At 48.6% G+C, this 27092-nt stretch overlaps 1 protein-coding gene across 1 annotated transcript in view; it reads left to right on the top strand.

Annotated features, from left to right (window-relative positions):
- The first annotated feature begins 13193 nt into the window (after window positions 1-13193).
- MEF2B (myocyte enhancer factor 2B) overlaps window positions 13194-27092 on the top strand; it is a 35148-nt gene continuing 21249 nt past the window's right edge. Inside the window, exon 1 of the mRNA XM_077331992.1 lies at window positions 13194-13367. The gene's annotated coding sequence lies outside the window, so the exon portion shown is untranslated. The remainder of the gene's footprint in view (window positions 13368-27092) is intronic.

Here is a 27092-nt window from a genome sequence, read left to right as displayed (position 1 = left end):
GGAAGGGGAGAGAAATAAGTATAATATCTACACAAAACCAAGTTAAGGAAATCAGAGTCCAGTAGCACCTTTAAGACCAACAAAGATTTATTCAAGGCGTGAGCTTTCGAGTGCAAGCACTCTTCCAGTCTGAGGAAGAGTGCTTGCACTCAAAAGCTCACGCCCTGATTAAATCTTTGTTGGTCTTAAAGGTGCTGCTGGACTCTGATTTTATTGTGCTGCTTCAGACCAACACGGCTACCCATTTGAATCCAAGTTAAGGAAGATAGCGTTAGCCAAAAAATTATTTCCTAGGCATTTAACAAAAACAAAGCAAGGAGAAAGCCTTTAACATCCTGCTTATTCAAATACAAATAACAAAACCAACATAAACACACAAAAATAACACAAACATCACCTCACGACCCAAAACCTAACTTGTTCTGGACAAAGCCCACTTCCTGTGATCAAAACTCATTTGCGTTGTCTGCTGCTTCATGATCTTTATATTTTGCAAAGCTTAGCAGAGTTGGGGAACATTGTCTTCGTGCAATTCCAGAAAGGTGACCGCTGATCATAATATTTCTCTAGGTTGATTGAAGGAGATGTAAACACTGATTGTAACAAGACGTAATACAGCTATATTTACCCGTTTAGTAGTGCCTTTTTCAAGCCGCTATAATCAAACAACAAATATATGCTTTTCCCTGTTTTGTTCTCATCTATAGAACCTCCAGATGAGGCCTAACGCTTCTGGGGAGGGGGGTCAGCAGCTTTGGAGGATGGTCTGTGTGGCATTTTATACTCCACTGGGAATTCTGGCATTCGCTAGGCTCTGCCTCCAGATTCCCATGGGTTTCAGGGTTTCAAGAATTGGTTTGAATCAGATGTTCCAGTGAGTGGGGATTAATGGGCAGGTAGCAAACTGGGTCTCTGTGGAGTGCTTCCCTAGGGATAAACAGGTGATAAACAAGCCAGGAAAAAAAATTTGGAGTTGTTTCTGTCATTTAATTTATATATCCTACATGGTACAAAATTTGACCTGTCAGGGGGAATGTTTACCTATTTATCTGCTAAACATGCCAGCACTATAGATTATATTGCTGTATTAATGGGTCTGTTACCTAGTACAGTGATCCCCAACCTTTTTATCACCGGGACCACTCACCGGGGACCACTCAATGCCTTTTACTGAGGCCCGGTGGGGGGGGGGGGACGACAGTTTACTCCTCTACTCTCAACCACTGCCATAACGCTCTCTGATCGTTATGGTAATGTTTAAACATCCCTTCAAAATTAGATACAGACACGCCACAACAATGAACATAAGGAACATTTTATTTTCATGAACTCATGACAATGACAAATCAATCGGAACCCTGAGCTTGTTTCTCTGCAACGAGATAGTCCCATCTGGGAGTGATGGGAGACAATGACACCCAAAGTGTGTTGTAAAGGGCCGGGGGGGGGGTGAAGTAAAGGGCCAAGGGGGGGGGGGAGAAGGCATCCTTCGCAGCCCACCTCCAATTAATCGAAGGACCACATGTGGTCCGCAGCCCACAGTTTGGGGATTGCTAACCTAGTATATTCCAGTTCGAAGTGCTGGAAATACTCTTTAGTGACCCTAATCCTTTAAGGCTTACAATCAGCTGCAGGAATGATTTATTTCTTTGCCCCCAATGTTGGGCTGCACAGAAAACCTAAATGGTGTGATCAACTTCAAACTGTAATCCTCCAATTTCTGGTCAATGACGAATCTGTGCTACATGCAAGTGAAAACCTAATATTAGGCTGCAAAACAATAAGCCATTACGTGGAAATTATAAATGGTTTAAAGCCTCTGTTCGTGCCCAAGAAACGTCAAAACTCAACTCCTAATAGGGGCAGTGCTTGGTTCGATGGTGAGTGTAGAGAATGTAAAAAAAAAAATTTGAGACGGGACAAAGATGAATGGTCACTAGCCCAATTAAGGAGGACCAAACAAAAATATAACGAGGTTTTAGCTAGAGAAAAGCCCACGTTCAGCGATTTTGTATTAAGTTATAGGAGGCAGTGAAAGATCAAAAACAAAACACTTTTTGGGGAACTGATCTCCTGGGCATCTAATATAATGCTAAAGAGCAGCCTTTTTCAACTATTTGGAGGAGCCCCGAAATAATTTTCCAGACTTTGAGGAGCCCTGGAAGTGATGTCAGCTGGCCACACCTCTGCCACACCCCCAGAAGTGACATCACTGTCTGCACCCTTAGCTGTCCATTTGCTCTCTCCTACAGCCTTCACTACTTCAATGGCAGCTCTACCTCATGTAGAAGACTAGGAGGTTAAAAATCAGCAGCCTGGACCCACCCATTCCACGCCACTTCAGAGCTCCTGTGGACCCCTTCAGAGCTCCCCCAGAGCTCCATGGACCCCTAGTTGGAAATCCCTGCCATAGAGTCTGCCTTCCAATGCAGCCAGGAGAATGGATCTCTGTTCTGAGGATGTGTTGCAACTCCAGGAAATCTCCAGCCCGCAGTCAAACCCTTTATAAAGACTTGATAACGCTGACCATGCAGTGCTCACGGTATATAGTGACTCGGGGTATGAATTTTACACAGCAGTTATTAAGTTTGCAGGTTCGGTAAACACAGACTCCAATTCTTCAAAGCAGCTCTCTTTATTTAGCCACTCCAACATCAACTCCAAACACCAAACAAGGAAAAACAGGCACGCTCAGGCACTTTTATACATTTCAGGCAGCCTGCCCAAGCCCCTGATTGGCTCCAAGCCGGACAGTCTGATTGAATCATAGAATCAGAGAGTTGGAAGGGCCCATACAGGCCATCTAGTCCAACCCCCTGCTCAACGCAGGATCAGCCTTAACGGGCCCACCGGATTGGTTAGTTCACAAGCTGGCAGAAGCCTTCATTTGCATCTGCTGTCAAATGTCCACAGACATAACAGGAGTCTTTTGGCTTCTTGCTGGAGATAGGACCTTTGGGAGGCTTTCCTTGGCTGTGCGGGAGCTGCCTGCAGCAGCAACACAGATGCTGGCAAGGCCTCCAGATGGTGCTAGATCCATTCTTGAGCTGCCAGCTAGAGGGGGGGGGGAATGTCAGTGCCCAGCCCAGGGTGGGGGCAAGATGGCAAAAGAAACAGGAATAGGCAGGGGGAGGAGGTCAGCCATTCAGTCCAGTCCAACTCTTGCTGATCCTAAGGCACAACTGTTGCCACGATTTTCAATCTTGCACTGTTTCTTTTAGTGGTGTAATGTTCTGGCCAATGTCCATCTTGATCTTACCTAATTGCCGCGTTCTTTGTCAGCCTGGTTCCCTTTTACCGGTGACCAGTCCTAGCATAATTGCTTTCTCCGTCGAGTTGGATCGTATGATGTGGCCAAAGTTTTGTGATTTTGCCTATCAATGATAGAGCAGACTTTATGCGTTGTAGTGTCTCCTTGCTTGTGACTTTTGCTGTCCGTGGAATTTGCAGAGGCCTTCTCCAGCACTGAAGTTCAAATTAATCTATTTTTCTCTTGTCTGCTTTTTTCGTCGTCCAATTTTCACAGCCATAAGTGGCTACTGGAAATATGAGAGATCTAACTAATCTACATTTGGTAATCAGCTTTATATACTGTAGAAAGCTCATACAAAGAAGAAATTATATTGTGTAAAGCAGGGGTAGTCAACCTATGGTCCTCTAGAAGTTCATGGACTACAATTCCCATGAGCCCCTGCCAGCAAATGCTGGCAGGGGCTCATGGGAATTGTAGTCCATGGACATCTGGAGGACCACAGGTTGACTACCCAGTACAATAAACAGAAAGGAAAAAAAACATTGGTTGACTAAGTATTCTACTTTGTCAATGAAGTGTTTGGGAAGTATTTATTATCCCAAAGGAAGTTGCTCATAGACTACATTGAAAACGTTTTGGAGAAAACCTTCTATAGTTCAAATCAACGAAATCAGTAAAGAGGGGACATGTCTGCTGTCTTTAAATATTTGAAAGATTGTCAATTAGAGGAGGACAGGAAAAGATTCCTGTTCATGCCAGAGAGGACCCGCAGCAGTAGATTTAAACTCTATGAAGAATGGTACCTGCTAGATATGGGGGAGGGGGGATTCACAGTCTGAGTAGTTCAGCAGTGGAATGGGCTGCTTCAGGAGGTGGGGAGCTCCCCCTCACTGGTGGACTTCAAACAGCTGCTGGAAAGATCCTTATCCTGGATGCTTGAGGCTAATCCTGCACAGAGCAGGGGGTTGGACTAGATGGCCTGTGTGGCCCCTTCCCACTCTAGGTTTCTATGAGTCTCGTTCAGCAGTGGAATGGGCTGCCTAAGGAGGTGGGGAGCTCCCCTTCACTGGCAGATTTCACGCAGCAGGTGGACAGCTCCTCCTGGAGGCTTGGCTGATCCTGTGTTGAGTAGAGCAGTGGTCCCCAACCTTTTTATCACCAGGGACCGATCAACGCTTGACAATTTTACTGAGGCCCGGGAGGGGGGGTAGTCTTTTGCCGAGGGACATCGCTGCCGCCTGAGCCCGTGCTCCACTTGCTTTCTCGCCGGTGCCCCTGACTTCCTGCCGACCACTGGGGGGCACTGCTAGCAGCAGCTGAGCAGTGCCATGCCGAGGAGGAGCCCCAGCCATGGCGGCCGCTGGAGAGCATCAAAGGTGAGCTGGCGGCGGAATGGCAGGGCAGCCCCTGAGGCAGCAGCCAGGGAGGATGAGGAGCGGTACCGACTGATCTACGGACTGGTACCGGTCCCTGGACTCTATGTGGGCCTTCACTTGACGCTGATCCGGAAGCTGCAGCTGGTCCAGAATGCGTCGACTCCTCATTCGTACACCTTGGAGGAGCCACATCCAGCCTGCCCTGAGGCAGCCGCCCTGGTTCCCGGTTGAATTCTGAATCTGCTTCAAGGTGCTACCTTTAAGGCCATATGCAGTCAGTGCCCAGCGTCCCTGAGGGACTGCTTGGTTGACTGTACCCCGAACCCAAAGGACATTAAGAGCATCCAGTTCAAATACACTGGCCCAAAAGAAGAATGCCTAGTCTCATCCAGGGCCAGGGCCTTTTCAGTCCTGGCTCCGACCTGGTGGAATGACTGAAAGAGCTAAGGGCCTTGACGGAACTGGCTCAGTTCTGTAGGGCCTGTAAGACAGAGCTCTTCTGCCAGGTATTTGGTTGGAGCCAACAAACAGCAAGACGATTCTGGTTAGACACCGGGCTTCCTCTACATCAGTTTACCCCCTGAAACCGAGACCTGAATGCTCTTATATGAAGCAATCAGCTCAACAGTTGTCATGATTGTTTCTAAGATTTTATGGTTTAAAATTTTTACTATTATGTTAAGTTAAATTATATTGTTAACTAGGGCTAAAGCCCATTTTAAATTAAAATAAAATGGGCGCTAGGCCCCCGGCCCCGGGGAAGCCCAGGATATGCCCAGGAAAATGCCGGTAGTCACTTTGAGATCTGAAGGCAAATCTCTTCCAGGCCATGATGGTGTCTGGACATGAAATTGGGGTCACTGTGGGTGGGCAGGTAGTTGTCAATTTCCTACAGTGAGCAGGGGTTGGACTAGATGACCCTGGAGGTCCCTTCCAACTCTAGGATTCCATGATTCTGTTGATAAATTTATGTATGTCTTATAGACTTCAGTGGTGAATGCCACCCTCAGCTGGGACGCTGGGAGGAGCAGGGTATAAATGGAAAAATAAATACTTTTTGTAAAAATAAAACATTTCCCCTCCATCTATGTACCATGGTTAAAAGCAGTGACCAGAAGCCTTGTGGCTAACTTTTTGGGGCTACATAAACACACGTGTACTGGAACTTCCCCCTGAAACTGAGGCCGAATGTGTCCCTTTTCCCCTCTCTCTTTCCCACAACCAGAGCTTCGTGAATTGTGGATCCTCATAGAGGACAAATGCAGCCAAGCTGTTTTTGATCCCCACCCCACCTCCTCCAGGAGCAATTATTATTAGCAATTAAGCAATTAGGATTTCTTAATTAAAGCCCTGCTAATTGCACAGGCCATCTCTGCGTCAGAAGATCGAGCTTTCCTTGTGGTCCCTGGGAAGAAGCGACATGAACACCCTCCAGGCTTAATAGGAGCCTGTTTCTGTCGGGAAACCAGGGAGGGAGGAAGAGTGTCTCAGAACGATTTAGAAAAGCCCATCACGAAAACTAATTAGTGGCAAAAGAGGAAGATCTGTGGGAAATTAGCTCGGCCAACCCTCACAGAACCTCCATATTCAAGGGCAGTCTGTGGGTGACTGAACCATAGAATCATAGAGTTTGAAGGGACCTCCTGGGTCATCTAGTCCAGCCCCCTGCACTATGCAGGACACTTACATCCCCAATCGCTCATCCCCTGTCACCTGCCACCTCCTTGAGCCTTCACAGAATCAGCCTCTCCGTCAGATGGTTATCCAGCCTCTGTTTAAAAATTTCCAAGGATGGAGAACCCACCACCTCCCGAGGAAGCCTGTTCCACTGAGAAACTGCTCTGTCAGGAACTTCTTCTGGATGTTTAGATGGAATTCCTTTAGAATTATTTTCATCTCATTCATTCTGGTCCGTCCCTCCGGGGCAAGAGAGAACAACTCTGCTCCATCCTCTACATGGCAGCCTTTTACATACTTGAAGATGGTTATCAGATTCCCCTCTCAGTCGTCTCCTCTCCAGGCTAAACAGACCAAGCTCCCCCAACCTTTCTTCATACGTCTTGGTCTTCAAACCCCTCACCATCTTTGTTGCCCTCCTCTGGACACGCTCCAGTTTGTCTACATCCCTCTTCCACTGGGGTGCCCAAAACTGAACACAGGACTCCAAGTGAGGCCGACCCAGAGCAGAGTAAAGCAGTACCATCACCTCCCATGATCTGCACATAATACATCCCAAAATCCCTTTTGCCCGGGGGCATAGGGAGGGCTGCTAGTTTCACCACAACCTGGCTTTGGGATCTTCCTGAGTTCAGAAATGGAAAAGGCACAAGCTTGCCAATCTCCAGGTGGGGGTGGAGTTCTGGAATTACAACTGGTCACCAGACTACATAAATCCCTTATTGATTTATTTAAAACATTTACTCCACTTATCTGAAAGGGCTGCTTCAGGGGGTGGACAGCACGGCATTACGCCCTATGGAGGTCCATCTCTGAGTCCACCTCTCCGTGGCTCTACCCTCAAATCTCCACGTATTTCTAAATGTGGAGCTGGCAACCCTTTGGTGTGACCCAGGAAGGTAGCCCCCCAGTTCCAGGCAGGATCTGCCATAGTAACAAACTTGGGCTGCCAGCTCTGGATTAGGAACCACCTGGAGATTTTTGGGGGAAGAGCCTGGAGGGGGCTGAATTTGGGGAGGGGAGGAGCTTCAGCAGGGCACAATGCCATAGAGTTCCCCTTTGAAAGCTGTCATTTTCTCCAGGGGAACTGACCTGCCTGGAAATCATCCCAAGAGATCTCCAGCACCCCCTGGAAGATGGAAACCTGAAGTCTACCCACTGACTAGCATGTTGGGTCAGAACTGTTCAAGGCGGGGGGGGGGGGGGGGATGCTGTAATTCCAGATGACTTTTCATACAAAGTCATGGAAAATCCCAGATTAATTTGAAAAGTAGCAGGAATACTCACATCTCTGTGCTAGACTCAAATCTCTGCGCAAAAGGAACATTTGGAAAGTGGTAGCACCAAAACTGTTGACACCAAGTAAGGACAATACCACTTTCCCAGCCAGGGTTGTCTTCTTAAAATTGGTGTGGTCCTTAAATTTATCTCTCTCTCTATTATCCATCTGTCTGTGTATCTACCCATCTAGCTATTCACACCTTTCACTGTGACACTCTTAAAGATTACCACCATCTATAAGAAGGGACATGATCCTCATTGTCATTAGTATTAACTCTGCTTCATTTCCTAAACATTAGAAATTCAGGTTCAAATCAGGGGGGCAAGGAAGAAGAAGGAGGGGGAATACTCAGTGGCAAATTACGGCGAGCAAACGGGAAATGCCAGCTAATTTGTCTCCGGCCCGTTTGGTGCACTCATGTAACTGATGCCTCCCAATTGCATCAGTCCCCTCATCAGCTCCCGTAAACACACGCTTTCTCCAGGGGATCTTGTTCTCCAAGGAGGGTGGATCCAGCAACCACTCGGATTGCTCTCTGACGTGCTGGCGTGTAAATGCATGCCTTCATGAAGGTGTGTAGCTGAGAGGAGAGTAAGCCCCTTTATAACATTAATAATGATATTATAATATAATAATAATAATACTAACATATTTATAATATTTACTGTCAGTGCTCCAACTGCTTTGCAGAGTTAGGGGGAAGAGTCCCTACCCTGAGGAGAATATAAAATAATTGATCCTTTGTTTGTTTATTTATATTCTTTGCATTAAGTCAACATGATGTACTGGCAAGAGCAGGGATTCCCAACTAGGGGTCCGTAGACCCTTGGGGTTACACAGGAGTTCTGAAGGGGGTCCGTGGGAGCCCTGAAGTGGCATCGTATGGGTGAGGAAGTCTGGGCTGTCATCTCAGCTTCTACTCAGAATTTCAGCCTACAACAGGCAGAACTACCATAAAGGGGAGGGGAGGGAGCTAGAGAGCTAAGGGTGTGGACAGTGATGTCACTTCCAGGGTGTAGCCAGCTGACATCACTTCCAGGGCTCCTTGAAGTCTGAAAAATTATTTCAGGGGTTCCTCCACGGTCAAAAGGTTGACAAAGGCTGGGCTAGAGCTTCCACCCATCTTTCTGTCAAAGAGAAGTGATTTCCCCATACATTTCTCCCACGGGAGAGCCAGTGTGATGTCATGGTAGAGTGCTGGACTAGTCTCTGGGAAACTCAGATCTGAGTCCCCCTTCAGCCATGGAAGCTCAGTGGGTAATTTTGGTGAGTCTTAGCCTAACCGACTTCACAGGGTTGTTGTGAGGAAAAACTGGACCATAAGGGAATGGTGTAAGCCGTTTGGGGTCTTTCTGGGGAGAGAAAGAAGGATATAAATAAATGATGTAAATAAAGTCCACGTTTCTCATTGAGACACAAGGTGGGTTACAGTCTAAATCAAGCTTTCTCAACCAGTGTTTTATGGAACCCTGGAGTTTTGTGATGGCCAACTGGAAGGGAGTTAATTCATTGTTTATATTTTTTTAATTAAAAAAATTATCAGGTGATATGAAGAAGGTTTTTTATACCCCACTTTTGACAGCCCAAGGGATTCACAAAGCGGCTTACAATCGCCTTCCCTTCCAACCCCTCTCCCCACAACAGAGACCCTGTGAGGTAGGTGAGGCTGCTCTGAGAGAAATTGCCCTGTGAGAACAACTTCTAACAGGACTGTGACTAGCCCAAGGTCACACAGCTGGCTGCATGTGGAGGAGTGGGGAATCAAACCTGGCTTGCGAGGTTAGAAACTGCTTCTCTAACCACTACTCCAAGCCACCTCCTCTTGGCCATACGTGGTCATGTTTATCCATGCCCCCCCCCCAAGTGGCCAGTGATAGGCCTGGAAGGGGCGGGAAGGGAAGGAGCCCCAGATGGGAGTGTACAGAGCTATGCTTCCCAACCATATTTTGCAGGATCACACCCTTCCTGGAGTTTCTCGAAGCCTGAAGAATGTTTCAGGGGTTTCTCAATGGTAAAGCAGTTGAGAATGGCTGCTATAGCCAAAGCATCTTTCTTTATCTGTGTAAAAAATATTCCACCTTCTTGAATAATTCAGTTTCGCATAGGTGGTGGGAAAGGATGGAAATAAAAACCTTCTTGATCTCTGTATTCCAGAAGGCCTTGCTCAGATGAGTGGGGCCATCACAATGGTGCAAGAAGAAGAAGAAGAAGAAGAAGAAGAAGAAGAAGAAGAAGGAGAAGAAGGAGAAGAAGAAGAAGAAGAGTTGGTTCTTATATGCCGCTTTTCCCTACCCGAAGGAGGCTCAAAGCAGCTTACAGTCACCTTCCCATTCCTCTCCCCACAACAGACACCCTGTGGGGTGGGTGAGGCTGGGAGAGCCCTGATATTGTTGCTCGGTCAGAACAGCTTTATCAGTGCTGTGGGGAGCCCAAGGTCACCCAGCTGGTTGCATGTGGGGGAGCGCAGAATCGAACCCGGCATGCCAGATTAGAAGTCCGCACTCCTAACCACTACACCAAACTGGCTCAAGGATGGCCAAACTGGCTCTCCAGATGTCCATGGACTACAATTCTCTTGAGCCCCTGCTAGCATGGACATCTGGAGGGCCACAGTTTGACCGCCCCTGCTATGGAGCATAAGAAGTGATGCAGTTTCCAGAAGATCTGAGGGGCAAAAGGCAAGTCAATGCTTTGAACTCAGTTTGGTAACAAATAAGCAGCCAGTGGGGGTCACAACAGAATGGAAATAATACGCACGCTCTGCCTAGCTCAGAAAAAAAAAAAACAACTGTGTCATTTTGCACCAACTTAATCTCCATTCTGACTTTGAGGGAAGACCTAGGAAGAGCATGTTACGGTAGTCTAGTCTTGCCGCTGTTGAGATATCCAAGTGTCTGGATCCGTGTCAAGGTAGGGGATGTAAAAACTACATTAATCATAGAATCATTGAGTTGGAGGAGGCCGTACAGGCCATCTAGTCCAACCCCCTCCTTGATGCAGGACCAGCCTAAATGTATCTTAATGATCTTTACTTACATCAGTCACTAATTCAAAGCCCCTTTAGCCACTCAAAGAGGTGGTTATCCATCCCCTGCTTTAAAAAAGAATCCCTACAAAAAAACCCAGTGTAGCCAATTATCATCCAGTCTCTGATGTGCCATTAGAATCATAGAATCATGAAAGGGATATCCAGGGTCATGTAGTCCTGCCCTTGTCCTTGATCCAGAAATTGCAGCTGGTGCAGAATGTAGCTGCTAGGGTCTTCACAGTAACATCTCGGAGAGCCCACATCCAGCCTGTGCTGAGGCAGCTGCATTGGTTACCAGTTGCAGCCTGGATCTGGTTCGAGGTTTCATTTTGACCTTCACGGTCTGGGACCCACATATCTGAGGGATTGTCTGTTGCCCTATGCCCCCCACCCCTCAGAGCTTTGTGCTCTGTCGGAACGAATTTGTTATTCCCGGCCCCAGGGAAGCCCAACTGGCCTCAACTAGAGTCAGGGCCTTTTTGGTCCTGACCCCAATCAGGTAGACTGAACTCCCAGAGGATCTGTGAACCCTGCAGGAGCTTTCTGTGTTCCGCAGGGGCTGCAAAACAGAGCTCTTCCCCCAGGTCTATGGTTGAGGCCGGGGTCTGAGTAGAAGATCTGATCGCAGCGGTACACCAGGATTACCTACGGCAAGGGCTATGGCTCCCATCTTGCCACTTCCCTATTGGATGATGTTTATGGGGGGAAATGTTGTGGATTTTTACCGCCATGTTTGTTGATCTAGCTATTGTAATTTTTATGTCCCTTTTTAATTTTAATGGCGTTTTATTGGGGGTTTCAATCGTGGACAATTGTAACCCCCCATGCTCAGAAGCAGCATGCCTTGAATTACCAGATACTAGCAGTAAACAACAGGGAAAGAATGCTGATTTCTCAGTATGCCTTCATACCGGATGTAAACAACCAAAAAGGTGTACCTTTAGGACAGACAAAGATTTATTCAGGGCTTGAACTTTCGAAAGCTCACGCCCTGAATAAATCTTTGTCGGTCTTAGAGGTGCTACTGGACTCTGATTGTGCTACTTCAGACCAACACGGCTACCCATTTGAATCTAACCAAAAGAAGGTGTTAAGCAGAGGGCACTAGCCTAGGTGTCCTTGGGTCCAATCGGCCAGGCGGCTGTGTTGTTTTTGGGTCTTTCTCCAGTGGCCTGCACCAAGGGAAGATGCTGGTGGATTTCCCTTTCCTGCAGTCCCCCAGCCGGAAGTGACGCTGACAAGCTGTGTTGTGGGGAAAAAAAACAAGCTGGCCAGCACCATTTTGAGTCAGAAAGTGACTTGCCTGGAGCAGGTGGGCATGGGGGATTGTTTAAAGAGGACAGTCAGGAGGCTGCCCTTGAGTGCTACACACAAGGAGTCCTCTGCTGCTAAAGATTTGGGGCCCGATCCAAGCCATGTTCATCAGTTTTCAGTCCCATTTCGGCAGAAATCGAAGGAACGTTTAAAATGTGGGCAGTAGTGTAACTTGATTTTTTTTTAAAGAAAGGTTTAAAAAGCTTTGCAAATTGAAGGAATGGTAGAGTTGCCAGCCTCCAGATGGTGTCTGGAGATCTCCCAGATTTACAACTGATCTCCAGGTGGCAGAGATCAGTTCACCTGGAGAAAATGGCCACTTTGGAAAGTTGCCTCCTGGCTCTGGGATTCAGAGGTTTAGTGCCTCTGAATGTGGAGGCTCTCCTCAGGCCATGGATAGATGTCTCCTCCATGAATCTGTTACAGCGTTAGACTGGCATAAATTACAAAAAAGGAAAAGCACATGTACATATTGTAATTGTGAAATGAGGAGGGCTATAAGAGAAAACCAGCTTGGTGTCGTGGTTAAGAACAGCAGCCTCTCATCCGGTGAGTCGGGTTGTATTCCCCACTCCTACTCCATATGCAGGCAACTGAGTGGTCTCAGGCTAGTCACAGTTCTGTTAGAGGCTAGAGCTATTCTCACAGAGCAGTTCTGTCAGAGCTCTCTCCGCTCCACCTACCCCACAGATTGTCTGTTGTGGGGAGGGGAAGATAATTGTAAACCGCTTCGAGACTCCTTTGGGTAGTGAAAAGCGGGCTATAAAAACCAACTCTTCTTTGTTTTTTTGGGGGGGGAATTTTGCAGGAGAAATTTTAAACAGGTAAAAGGTTGGAAACTGAGAGAGAATGAATGATCCAGGAAGAAAAAAGCAAGAGAGAGAAACAGTCTGAAATCTGGAAGGCAAGTGAGGCAGGCAGAAAGGAGGGAAAAGAGAGAGAAAAGCCGGTAGATCAGGAAACATAAGTAAAAAGTACACTTGGTTGTTTGGGGTTTTTTAAATAAGGATTCCTATGAGCTGACCCCGTTGCACGTGTGAACCAGACTAACTCCAGGCTACACGAGGGGAGCACAAAGGTAACACCATCACTTTCTGGAGTTAGCAGGAGGGGCGGGGGTTGCGCTCACGCATTTCCTTCGAGCCAATCAGGCCGCATATGCAAACGACCTCGGAAGGCTGGCCCAATGAGGAAGTGGCGTGGGCGCGGCGCCGTTCACACGAAGCCGGCAAGCGCTCCGGGCTCCGGCCGAAGCGAGGCGGGTCTTTGGAAAGCGAAGTCTCCTTCTGACGGCTGCCCGCATTTCAGGCGATGCTTCTTCCCGTTAAGGGATCCCGCTTGAGGTGGGGGCTTTGACCGCGCACCCGTCGCCCAGCCTGAGAGCTCGGGAGGAAGCAGACGAAGACGAGCCGTTCACCTGCGCGCCAGGTGTGCCAGGTAAGCCGCCCGGGAAGGCTGGCGCTTGGGAATGAATGGGCTGGAAAGGCGTGCGTCTGGCTGGGAAGCAGAGACAGCCTTTCAGGAGGAGACACGGTGGAGGATGAACCCGGTGTGTGTGATCACTGTCCCTATCCTTCCAGTAATTTTTTGGAAAGGTATGCGAAGGTGAGAGTGCAGTGCCCTCTGCCCATGACCCAATTTGCCCAGCCAGCTTGGTCGAAAGCCTTGCCAATCCAGGGCCGGAGCGACGGATGGATTTCCGCAGTTGGTTTCTGAGATCTGAATTGGGTTCCCTGGCTGGAATCCATAAAGTAAGGAGCCAGCAGGGGCTCATGGTAATTGGAGTCCATAGACATCTGGAGAGCTACAGTTTGGCCACCCCTGCTTGGAATCTGTCCCCTTAGTTGCAATGCTGGAATAGTAATGCTGTCCCACCCTGCAGGAATGTTGTAAAGATTACCATGAAGAGGGATGATATGTGAATGACTCAAACCCATGTATCGGTTAGAATCAAAGCAAGCCCTCTCTTGAGGGTCCTGCCCATGGGATCTGTTGCTTTGTAATCTAATAAAGTAAGAATATGGATTCAGATATTCTCCAGATGTGTTCTGCTCCATTCAAAGGGTGCTATGTGATGCTCAGATTTGAATCTGGGATCTAAACAGTGCCACAGAGGTTTTGGATCTTAGTTACTGGGATTACATTCACTGGGTGAACTGGGAGAGCGGTGTCCTGGTTAAGAGCGGCAGCCTCTAATCTGGAGAGCTGGATTCCCTACTCTTCCACATGCAGCCAGCTGGGTGACCTTGGGCCAGTCACGGTCCTGTTAGAGCTGTTCTCACAGAGCAGTTCTATCAGTGCTCTCTCAGCCCCACATACCTCGCCGGGTGCCTGTTTTGGGGAGAGGAAGGGAAGGCAATTGCAAGCTGCTTTAAGATTCCTTTGGGCAGTGAAAAGCAAGGTATAAAAACCAACTCATCTTCTTCTGGGTCTCTGGTTCCAGGCAACCCAGAGGTTTTGGTTCTAAAGAATCTGGGGCATGGTTTAATTCAGTTGGGATTGGAGTTCAAAGAGATGCAAAATCTGACTGAGAGATCTTTGGTGACAGGTGGTCCGAATTGCATAGTGCGGAGTGAGGTATTTGGGGGGCTTGTAGTAAAGCACGTTAAGACGATACCCAGGATTGAAGAGAAGTTGATTTGTGGGTCTCAGGAGCACAATCCCCCCTGGTTCTGGGGTCTGGGCTCCACAGATGTGACAGATTCGGCTTCCAAGATGTTTGTATTTTGCTCTCCCCCTTAGGATATTTTAATACCTCTAGACCTGGTAGGATCCGCTGTGCCTAAGTGACCTTTGGTTGGCACTTGTGAATCAAAGGATCCAGGAAGCATTTGGCTTGGCTGCAGTTTTGTTCCTGGGGACTTTGACGATGGGGTGCTTGGGGGAAAGGAGCAGAACACTGGAGAAGCCACGTTGGCCTAGGCCAATGGCCCATTCAGACCACCACTCTGTGTCACACAGTGGCCCAAACCCAGGTGCCATCAGGAGGTCTGCCAGCAGGGCCAAACCTCCAGAAGCCTACCCACTGCTGCCTCCCGAGCACCAGCAGGGCAGAGAATCCCTGACGCAGACAGAGTGCTCCATCTCGGTCTTGTGGCTAACGGCCACCGACGGACCTCTGCTCCGCGTGTTTCTTTGCCTGAACCGATTTTAGCTTCAAGTCTAAGTTTATTCCATGCTTAAATTCTAGAAATGTGCTTGGGCTGAGTCTGTCTTCATAAATTGTCCTCACACCTGGAAACTGTAATCCCAGAAAAGGGCTCAGCGGCAAACTTTCAGGGGCAGATCTGTGTATGGATTTGTCAGTCCTCTCTTGCTTCCTGTAAAGCAGGGGTAGTCAAGCCTGTGGCCCTCCAGATGTCCATGGACTACAATTCCCAGGAGCCCCTGCCAGCACACATTGTCAGGGGCTCATGGGAATTGTAGTCCATGGACATCTCGAGGACCACAGGTTGACTATCCCTGCTCTAAAGAATGTAGAACCTCTTTCTTCCCTGCTGCCTTTTTGGCCATCTGTGTTCAGCTTAGTGTAGTAGGCAAGAGTGGCACCTTCTGGTCTGGTGAGCCAGGTTTGATTTCCCGCTCCTCCACATGCAGCCAGCTGGGTGACCTTGGGCTCGCCACAGCACCGATAAAGCTGTTCTTACCAGGCGGGAATGTCAGGGCTCCTTCAGCCTAACCCACCTCACAGGGTGTCTGTTGTGGGGAGAGGAAAGGGAAGGCGAATGTAAGCAACTTTGAGACTCCTTCGGGTAGAGAAAAGCGGCATATAAGAACCAACTCTTCTTCTTCTTCTTCCTCTTCTTCTTCTTCTTCTTCTTCTTCTTCTTCTTCTTCTTCAGTAATATCAGGGCTCTCTCAGTCTCCCCTCCCTCACAGGCTGTCTGTTGTGGGGAGAGGGAAGGGAAGGCGATTTGAGACTCCTTCTGGTAGAGAAAAGTACCATATAAGAACCAACTTTTCTTCAAATCTTCACGTGCCACAGAAACTTGCTGGGTAACGTGGGGCCATGGAAGCTTCAGTAATACAAAACGAGGCAGGGAGACTCCTTTCTAGGCTCAGCCTCTCAGGACAGATAGATGGTGGCTGAGTCAACCATGCTCGTGACCGGTTTGCCCCAGTCTCGATTCAGAGTATTGCTTTTCAAGCCCTGAACGGCTTGGGGAGTTCGTATCATCAAACCACATGTCCCGGTACACTCCCAGGCAATGTTCCCTCTAATTCCCAGCCTCCCTGCTGGGTGAGGCCATTCTCATCCTGAGCAGAATTTAACTGCTCTAATTTTAAAGTGGGCAGTGTAAGGCCCTGCGTGGTTCCTGCTGTCTGCTGAGGGGTCTCCCATTGGAAGCTCTTGGGTTGCAAATGCTCATTGAGACCCTTGAGAGTTGGCATTAGTCAGAGCGGCCAACCCTGGCCTCTGAGAGATTCAGATCTGATTCTGTACAAGGCAGCTCCTTTCCAGCTTCTGCTGGCCGGGAATTGCCAGAGATAGTGGAGTGGACATTCCAGTCCAGGGGTTCTCAACCAGGGTTCCGTGCAATGCTTGGGTTCCGCAAGAGTTCCCTTGAGGTTCCGTGACCTTTTCCAGAAGTTTAGATATCCACCGACATCACTGGAAGATACTGGAGCCCACATCACTTGTTGCTCTACAAACCTAGTCTCTTTCTCCACAATGGAAATGGTAAATGGTAAAAATCGAATGAATGAATGAATGAATGAATGAATGAATGAATGAATGAACAGTCGATCGGTCAGTCGATCGATTGATCGTCTGGTTCCCATGTCTTCTGTCCATGCCCATTTCTCTGATGTGGTTCTCTGAACCACTACTGGAATTTCTTGAAGCCTGAAAAACGTTCCAGGGGTCCCTCCATGACCAAAAGGTTGAAAAGGTCTGCCCCAATTGGCGGAGGCAGGCATCCCTCTCTCCTTTGGAGATCTCAGAGCAGGAAAGGGAGGTATAAAAGGGCCAGGAGGTAGTCCACCTTCCCTTCTAAGGTGGGTCTAAAAAAAAGGGGGGGATCTTAGCCTTAACAAGGGGTCAATAATGAATGGCATGGAGAAACTGCCCACCAAGAGAAAATAGGCACCCGCTCTAAAACTATTGATTGTCAAGAAAAATGGCCGTGTGGAGAAGAATTTTCATTTTGTAAGAGAGAGATAAGAGGGCCCCTGCTGGGTCAACCCTAGAGGACCACAGCTTGGAGGCCTCTGGGAAGTGCCGTCTCTCCCCCCTCTGCCCCCACAGCTGGCTATTCTGAGGTGAACTGCCTCTCAGGGTTGAGGTTCCATTTCCGGGTGGTTTGCCACCCGTTGTTGCAAAGGTCCCCTTTCGACAAGAAGACCAAGGTCCATCTTGTCCAGCCCTCTGTTCCCACACATAGGACATTCCAGGTGCCCCTGGGAAAGGCCCCCTCCCCAATAGAAGGATCTCAAGCAGAGAGGAAAAATGATCTCCTTTATCTCTTCCATGCTTTCTTCACCCTATACCTGACCTCTTTCATGCTCCCCCCTTTCCTAAGAAATATTTTCTTCCATCTGGAAACCCACAAGTTCTTTAGTCATTCCTCAGAGGGAAGGTGCTGTCACCCTACTCACCCACCCAGGTCCTTCGGGCTGTCCCCCTCTGCACACTTTCCTTTTTTGAGATACCATGGCTCGAACCCGGCTCCAAGAGAAGCAAGCTTTCAACAATGCAGCCAATTGTTCAGTGTTAGCCCCCCTGGGGAGGGGGGATTAGAAACCAAACTCTTTCTGAGCTTAGTCCAGTTAGCCTTCCCCTGTCTGGAGTTTGGTTCTCTTAACTGTTGTGACAGGATGAAGAAAGGTTTTCTAGCAGCTCCATATGAAGGGTAGCCCAGCAGGAGGGGACTGCGTGTGCCTCAGTGGTGGCTTTCCAAAACGCATGGTTCCATGGCTCGTTTTGGCCCGGCCTGGTGTCTGATGACAATCACTAGACACAACAAAGGGCCTGGATGCTCACAGGGTACTGAAGGTAATAGTTGACCTGCCTGAGTTTTCCTGGCACTTTCAGTCTAAAATCAACTGAGGAAATTGACCGCAAGATACGTTGTTTGACTTGGGGAATTCACTGCCACAAGATGTGGCATTGGCCACTCACCGAGGTGGCCTTGGAAATAATTTAGAGGTGTGCAAGGAGAGGGGGACATGCCCATCAGCCCTGATGATTAAATGGAGCCCCCATATTCAGAGGCACTGTATCTCTGAATGTCTGGGAGAGGCTGCAGCCCCTGTTCCCTGCCGGGGGCTTCTCAGAGGCATCTTGTTAGCCCCTGTGAGAAGCAGGGTGTTGGATGAGATCAGGGATCCCCAATGGTATGGCACCCACAGGTACTTTTCCTGGTGCTTTTAGAATATGGATGTGGCCAGGTGGGGACTTTGTCCAGCAAGGCTTCCATCTGCCCGAAATGTGTTTGGTTGTGCAGATATTTAAAGACATTGCTTTGGCAGTAGCTGCCACCACAGCACAAGGATCTTCACTGTGTGACAGATGGTAAGTGGCAGCAGCCATTTTGTGGCTGGCTCCTCCTCCTGTGGCAGCCATTTTGTGGCTGGCTCCACCTCCTGCAGCAGCCATTTTGTGGCTGCACCCACCGTGCTATGACAGATTCCAAAAATGCTCACAGGCTTTAAAAGATTGGGGACCCCTAGTTTATCTGGACAGCCCTCTTCTATGGTACATTTCCCACATCAGTATACTGCCTCTCAACGAGGAGTTTCCATTTGGCCGTAACGTCTGTCGCTAGAGGTAGTTTCAGGTTCGGTGTCATTTTTCTTTTTTTAAGCCACTGGTCATCACCACATCCTGTTTCGGTCATGGTAGCATCCTATTTCACGAGATTATGTTGTTGTAGGGAAGATGGGAGAAGGAGAGCCCTGCTGGATCAGACTAAGGGTTCAACTAATTCAGCATCCTGTTTTACACAGTGGCCAACCAGTTCTTCTGGATGGTCAGTAACAGGGCACAGAGGCCAAGGCCTTTCCTGATGTTGCTTCCTGGCTCTGGGATCCAGAGGATTAGAGGTTCTGAATATGGAAGTTCCTCTTAGTCATCATGGCTAGTTGCCACTGATGCTTATCCTGTGCCCTTTGAAAGCTGCGTATTCCTGTGGCCTCTGGTAGCGAGCGCCACATTTCACTCTCTGTGTAAAATAGTATTTCCTTCCGCCTGTCCTGAATCCTACTGCCCATCTGCTTCATTGGATGCTCTTGAGATCTCGTGTTTGGGGAGAGGCAGGAAAAGTTCTCTTTGTCAACCCTCTCCATCCCATGCACAAATATATAAACCTCTATCACAGCCTTTTCCAACCTGGAACACCTTAAGCTAGGAGTAGCTGTGGTTATAAGAGTCTTACTCTCTGTTAAGAGATTCAAATGAGTAGCCATGTGGGTCTGAAGCAGCACAATAAAATCAGTCCAGTAGCACCTTTAAGACCAACAAAGATTTATTCAGGGTGTGAGCTTTCGAGTGCAAGCAGAGTGCTTGTACTCGAAAGCTCACACCTTGAATAAATCTTTGTTGGTCTTAAAGGTGCTACTAGACTCTGATTTTATTGTGTTTCTCTAAATTGAAGCTGCCTGTTGAAAACATTGAAGTTGGGGTCTGTTTAATAGTCTGGACATTAAAGGACCAACTGAACCCTCCTATTTCATTTTTGCTTCTGAGAAGTGGGTGTGGAAGTAAGGTATGGGAGCCAGCCAATTGATCGATCGATCATTGGCCATTTCCATTATGGAGAAATGGCCTATAGATCCACAGGGGAAGGGGGCCTATAGATCCACAGGGGAAGGGGGCCTATAGATCTACAGGGGAAGGGGGTTCCAGTGACTGCTAGCAAAGTCTACAACCATCTGAACTTAATAAGAAAGGCCACGGAATCCCAGGAGAGTTCTTAAAGGATTTCCTGGAACCCAGGTTGGGAATCCCTGCTCCAACATGCCCCCCCCCCGTCTTCTCCTTAGTTGCCTGTTTTTCTAAATGGAAAAGTCCCTGACTCTCCAACCTTTCCTAGTAGGAAAGGGGCTCCAACCCACCAATCCTCTTACTTACTCTCCTCTGCACTTTTTTCCAGCTCTGCAATATCTTTTTTGGAAATAGGATGACCAGAACTTTGCAGAGTGTTCCCAGTGAGGCCACACCATAGATCTGTTCAAGGGCCAGCCAGCTCTTGGGTCTCATTCATGTGCGAATTTGGCTTTTCAAAATTCAGCGTGTGGTCCGGATTCAGCACTTGCAGGGCATGAGCCAGACTTGAGGGATCCTGTCTCTTCCTGTCTGGAAGAGAGCGAGAGCTATAAGCAAACTCCCTGCCGAATTCCTCCCTGCCCCTGCACGCCGATTCTGAAATTAATCTCCAGCAAAGCCTTGACTTCGGGAATCTGGTTCTTTTGGGAATGGGAAACTGCCCGCTCTCCTAACTTGTCATCTTGGTGCTTCAGTGATGACGAACTTGAAAGTTGTCAGATGAGATGTACAAACACAATCAGGATTCGGCCTAGTTTCTGTACCCCAGTTGGTCAAAGGAACAGAAGATTGTGGCCAAGTGTACCAGAACGTCTGGACTGTCACAGGCAGCAACTTGATTTGGCACGAAGGCCAAAGTCTCCCCCAGTGTTGATCCAGTTGGCACCTGACTTTCAGAGGTGGACTGCCTCTTGTATGGGTTTGTTCGATCCTATATAAAGATGGCTGCTGTACTGTGACGGTGAGTCCTTTGAGCAAAGCTATGATGCTGGCAGCATGAAGTGACTCCTGCAGGGTTTCCACGTCAAGAGGCAAAGAGAGGTGCTTTGTCATTCATTGCCTGTCTTTGCAGCGACCCTGGTCTTCCTGTGTGGTCTTTCATTCTGACTTTGACTGTTTTGGAGGGTGGACTCCATGCCATTATGGAAGCCCCTGTTCTCCCCAGGCTCAACCGCCACCCCAGAAATGCCTTCTTGCAAACTGTGTGTTACCCGGTTTTGAAGACGTTCTTAGATATAGAATCACTGTTTGTAGTCTGTTACCTTTTACAACAAGATACCTTTTGGAAGACCCTTGTTTTCAAGATAGCTGAGGAAAGCAAGGCTGAAATGGGGAGTTAGCTGAGACAGATTCTATCTTTCTCTAGCATAATTGCTCCCATAACCACCACCATTGTCTCTGAACGTATTTTGTTTGGCTGCTATGTGTTTTGTTTTGTTTTGCACTCGAAAGCTCACGCCTTGAATAAATCTTGGTTGGCCTTAAAGGTGCTTTGTTGTTGTTGGGTGCGAAGTCATGTCCGACCCATCGCGACCCCATGGACAATGATCCTCCAGGCCTTCCTGTCCTCTACCATTCCCCGGAGTCCATTTAAGTTTGCACCGACTGCTTCAGTGACTCCATCCAGCCACCTCATTCTCTGTCGTCCCCTTCTTCTTTTGCCCTCGATCGCTCTCAGCATTAGGCTCTTCTCCAGGGAGTCCTTTCTTCTCATGAGGTGGCCAAAGTATTTGAGTTTCATCTTCAGGATCTAGCCTTCTAAGGAGCAGTCAGGGCTGACCTCCTCTAGGACTGACCGGTTTGTTCGCCTTGTAGTCCAAGGGACTCACAAGAATCTTCTCCAGCACCAGAGTGCTACTGGATCCTGATTTTACAGTGCTACTTCAGACCAACACGGCTACTCATTTGAATGTATTAACATTAAACTTTGCCTTGCTTGCTTTGTCCCCAGCATCTCTACAGCATCCCCTTCCCCCCACCCCATCCCCCCCACCATGCTTTTGTTTGCAAAGGAGGTCCTTTGTGGCCGAAAACACAAAGGGAGAACTGTTTCACCCCCAAAATAAACTGCAACTTTCGCTCTCTGTCACTCCAGAGACCAGCCACGCTTGTAGGGTGCAGGTGGCCGATGGACTACTGAGCAGAAGTCGGCCGGCTGGCCAAGGCTGGGGGTGGGGTGGGAGAGAGAGAGATTGAGACAACTGGCACAATGAAAGGGGGACCATTAGTTTCACCGTGAATTCGTTGGGTGCAAATTTCCAGGCTGGGGAAAAAATTCAGGAAGAAAGCAGCCTTTCTCAACTTGTTTACTATTGAGGACCTCCTGAAACATTCTTCAGGCTTCAAGAAACCCCAGATGTGGTGCAATCATATGGCTGTGTCCTCGCTCACCCATGGCCCCCTCCCCTTCCCATCCCCTCCAGGCCCATCATCGGCCAATTGGGAGGTCAACATGAGCATGTATGATCATACCGCCCAATAAATATTTTACAAATTAAAAAATATATATGTTAAAAATTAATTCCCACCCATTCAGGAAACCTTTCCAGGTCTATCAAGAAAACCCAGGGTTTCTCGAAACTCTGTTTGAAAAAGCCTGATCTAAAGTAATCATACTAGTACTGTCATTTGGCTACTCCCTCATTCCCCTCCTTTGAGTTGCAAAATAATGGTAAAGGTATCCCCTGTGCAAGCACTGGGTCATGTCTGACCCTTGGGGTGACACCCTCTAGCATTTTCATGGCAGACTCAATACAGGGTGGTTTGCCAGTGCCTTCCCCAGTCGTTACCATTTACCCCCCAGCAAGCTGGGTACTCATTTTACCAACCTCGGAAGGATGGAAGGCTGAGTCAACCTTGAGCCGGCTGCTGTGATCGAACTCCCAGCCTCATGGGCAGAGCTTTCAGACTGCATGTCTGCTGCCTTACCACTCTGCGCCACAAGAGGCTCTTCAGTCGCAAAATATCCCCTCACAAACCCTGTTTTTAAAAATGAAATGGTTGCCTTTTAAATTGCGGCCAAATGATCCTTGGAGGAAGCCCCTTTCTCAATCTCCTCAGGACTCACCCATCTCCTCGTGCCTGGACTCGTGCAGGGCATAACAGGCAGCCTCCTCTGAGGGTAGGGTTGGAGCCTAAGGAGACGGAAGGGACTTCAGTGGAGTTTAGTGCTTTGGGGCCCACCTTCCAAAATGGCAGTTTCTTCTGAGGCACCGATCTTGGCTGCCTGGAGATCAGTTGTCATCCCAGGAGATCTCCAGAAACCACCTGGATGTTGGCAACCCTGCTTGGGGATAAAGTTGGCTTCCTAGGTCCAGGGTTTTTATTAGTTAAACTTTGCTTGTATAAATTGTGCCGGCTACTGGCAGGCCCCATCCTCTTGCAGACGCAAATCCTGCGCTGCAGAACGCTCCCCTCTGTCTTTCCTGACAACCAGCATGGTATAGTTTTTGTATTGCTGGATTTGAATCTGCGAGGCCCGAGTTCAGATCCTCACTCTGCCATGGGGACTTGCTGGGTGAGCTGGAGCTGGTCAGATTCTCTCGACCTAAACCACCTCATAGGGTTGTTGTGAGGAAAAAGTGGAGGCAGGGAGAGTGGGGCTGAAAGCCATGTTGAGCCCCTGAAGGACGAAAGGAAGTAAATAAACTTTAAAGGACCTCTTTCTGGTTGCTTGCACCAGGACTTGCCTCAGGGTGCCGTGTTTTGCTGCTCCCCGAGGAGGAGGAGGGCAACCAACCTCCAAGGTAAGAAAAGGTAAAGGTATCCCCTGTGCAAGCACTGGGTCATGCCTGACCCTTGGGGTGACGCTCTCTAGCGTTTTCATGGCAGACTCAATACGGGGTGGTTTGCCATTCCCTTCCCCAGTCATTACAATTTACCCCCCAGCAAGCTGGGTACTCATTTTACCGACCTCAGAAAGATGGAAGGCTGAGTCAACCTTGAGCCGGCTGCTGGGATTGAACTCCCAGCCTCATGGGCAGACAGCTTCAGACAGCATTTCTGCTGCCTTACCACTCTGCGCCACAAGAGGCTCAACCTCCGCAAAATGCAGTTGGAGAATTGCTCACAATCTAGAGGTTGGACTGCATGACATTATGCCTCACTGAGGTCCCTCTGCATTCTCCACCCCCAAATCTCCAGGAATCTCCCAACCTGGAGTTGGCACCCCTCCCCCATTGCTTGCCTTTGGCCTGGAAGGGTCGGGGATGTGTGCAGAAAAGGACGAGGCAAAATGACCTGGGGATTGGAGCATTTCCCTTGCTAGAAACGACTACTTTCTGGAACGTTTTAGTTTATGTGAAAGACGGTTAAGGAGGAAGATGTGATAAAGGTTCGTGAAATAAGGTGTGGAGACAGTGGAAAGAGAACTGTCTTCTTCTTCCTGTGGTACTAGAACCTGGGGGGACTGGGGGGCAGAAGAGGAAAGGAAATCCTTCATGCAGTGCCTGATCAGCTTGCAGAACTCACTGCCACAGGACATATCAATGGCCAGGAAACTAAGGGAGGTGACACAAATTTGGGAGGATTGGGCTCTCAGTGGCCTGAGGTTGCAACAGAGCTTCCATCTTGTTGGCATAGTTTAAATATGCAAAGAGGGCGGAGCACCAAGCTGCTTAAAGGAATAAAATAGTTTTTATTGTGAAGAGAAACAACTTTGTATATATAGAGAGAGGGAGTCCTGTCTAACTGTTCTGTCCGTTCCGTCTTTTCTGTAAGCAAACTCAAAGGAACAGGAAGCCTCCAGTGGCTCCAATCAGCATGCTGGAGGAGAGTATTTGAAAAAGGAAGCTCCTGTTCTCACTATGCGAAATACGCATCTCCTCCGATGCCCCCTACAGGGCACTCTTCATATTCTGTTCAATCCTGCACACTACAGATCTTGCATATTCCAACACAACTTTTCAGTCAGTGTCCCTCAAGAGTGCCAGTTAACGGGAAGTGAAAAGGGAAGGCTGTATGCACCCTGAAGCAAGCCCTCAACTATTTAATAAATATACCTAGATTCTCATGGCACAGCCGTGCTCCCAATGTGGGATTCTCCGCTTTAAGAATTGCCCTTGAAATTTCCACTGCTGCGGTGTTGTTTGCTCTCCCTGCGCTGGGATCTCTGCTCCTGTTGAACTGCTGACTTCTTGGCAGTTGTCTAAGCCGTGGGCACCCGCTGCCCTCTTGCTCCTGTCCCCCTCCATTCCTTCCTACGAACATGAGCCCCTTCCTGGCTGCCCGTTCTTGTGGTCGCGACGGGCCGTCCATTTCCTGCTGCCCATTTAATTTTGGTTCCTGGCTTGGTTTAGAGATCTTATTTTCGGCCTTTGTTTGTCTGTTTGCTTCTGCCTTTCTCTTCCCATGGTTCCAGTCTGAAAAACTCCAGAGCGGGCTGCTGAGAGCGGACGTCCTTGGCCGTGCCCCAGGGGTGGATTTGGGGATTACAAATGCAGAGAATGGGAAGGGGTGATTATATTTGGGGCATACGGAGAAGGGACAGTGGGAGGCAGTTTTTTTAAAAAATACATCATTCCCCAAATCCTTGAAATGTTTATGGTAATTTCGTGTTGCTCTTGCAACTCTACATATTTAAAGGTAAAGGTATCCCCTGTGCAAGCACCGGGTCATGTCTGACCCTTGGGGTGATGCCCTCCAGTGTTTTCATGGCAGACTCAATACGGGGTGGTTTGCCAGTGCCTTCCCCAGTCATTACCGTTTACCCCCCAGCAAGCTGGGTACTCATTTTACCGACCTCGGAAGGATGGAAGGCTGAGTCAACCTTGAGCCGGCTGCTGGGACCGAACTCCCAGCCTCATGGGCAGAGCTTTCAGACTGCATGTCTGCTGCCTTACCACTCTGTGCCACTACATATTTACTTGGGAGTAAATTCCCCAGGACAGTTGGCTTTGGATAAAACAGTTGAATGTACCCATGCTGAACTAGTTCTGTCCAGCTGCTGTTGGCCATGATAATTGGATGGAGCCTCTATATCAAGAGACAGTCTATCTTTGAAGGCAAGGTGCTGTAGTGAAATCAACTGTGAGGGCTGGTTTTGACTTCTTACATGATCTGTGTGTTTCCCAGAAGTGTCTGTTGGGCACAGTGGACCTTTGGTCTGATTCTTCTTAATTTCCTTTTATGGAGAGGTTATCATTAGCAAGTTAGCTCAGTAGAGCCTCCATGTTCAGGAGCAGTATACCTAGGGGTCCCAGTGAGCAAAGGGTACGCTTGTGTCCTATAGGCCTTTTGTTTGTTGCCTTTTGGTAAGTAGGTTCTGAAACAGTTTGGTCTTGGACGAAATCCGATGGAATATCAAGTTCATGCTGAGATAGTCGAGCTGTGTTTTGTAGATCACTCTGCTTGGGAGCAGGGGGGAGGGGAGCTTGCAGGATTAAGTCTTAACAAAAATTCCCCGCAGCTTGAAAACTAGCACCCCATCGGGAAAACTGGGCTAGAGCCTTGCTCTGCTAGCTTTCTATCTGCGTGGGGCTTTTTCATGCAAGAGCATGCAAGCAACCCCACCTCCACCACAGTCTAAAGCTGTACAACCTGACGTTTAGCCCTGCCAGTCTGTAGCTGGTGTGACTTTCCCATCTTGTGTCTTTGCATTCTGTCTTGCTAATAACAGTGTAATAGGACATGAGTAAATTGGTGTGTGTTCTTGCAGGATTTCTCCTTTCATTATGGCCCAAGTAGAGAGTTTGGCAGGGTACAAATGACCTAGGAACATCACTCTGAATGATATGTTCAGCTTTAATAAATACCTGAAGGAGGCTCAAAGCAGTTTCCAATCGCCTTCCCTTTCCTCTCCCCACAACAGACACCCTGTGAGGTGGGTGAGGCTGAGAGGTCCCTGATATTACTGAAGAAGAAGAAGAGTTGGTTCTAATATGACGCTTTTCTCTACCCGAAGGAGTCTCAAAGCGGCTTACAGTTGCCTTCCCTTTCCTCTCCTCACAACAGACACCCTGTGAGGGAGGTGAGGCTGAGAGAGTCCTGATATTCCTGAAGAAGAAGAAGAGTTGGTTCTTATATGCCGCTTTTCTCTCCTGAAGGAGTCTCAAAGTGGCTTACATTCGCCTTCCCTTGCCTCTCCCCACAACAGACACCCTGTGAGGTGGGTGAGGCTGAGAGAGCTCTGATATCACTGCCCTGTCAGAACAGCTTTATCAGTGCCATGGGGAGCCCAAGGCCACCCAGCTGGCTGCATGTGGGGGGGTGGGGAATCAAACCCGGTTTGTCAGATTAGAAGTCTGCGCTCCTAACCACTACACTAAGCTGGCTGTTAGGCAAGCACGGGTCCAGTCCAGAAGGTTTCCAGGCAAGGAATGGTTCCTTAGCTCATAGCTACATTACATGCACACACCTGAGTATCCCTCATCTGTAACAGCGGGCTCGCTGTTATAATA

This window comes from Paroedura picta, chromosome 4 (assembly GCF_049243985.1).
Source record: "Paroedura picta isolate Pp20150507F chromosome 4, Ppicta_v3.0, whole genome shotgun sequence".
NCBI classification, from domain to species: domain Eukaryota; kingdom Metazoa; phylum Chordata; class Lepidosauria; order Squamata; family Gekkonidae; genus Paroedura; species Paroedura picta.
The sequence above is the reverse complement of the archived record's forward strand: the minus strand, read 5'-3'. Positions and strand labels throughout refer to the sequence as shown.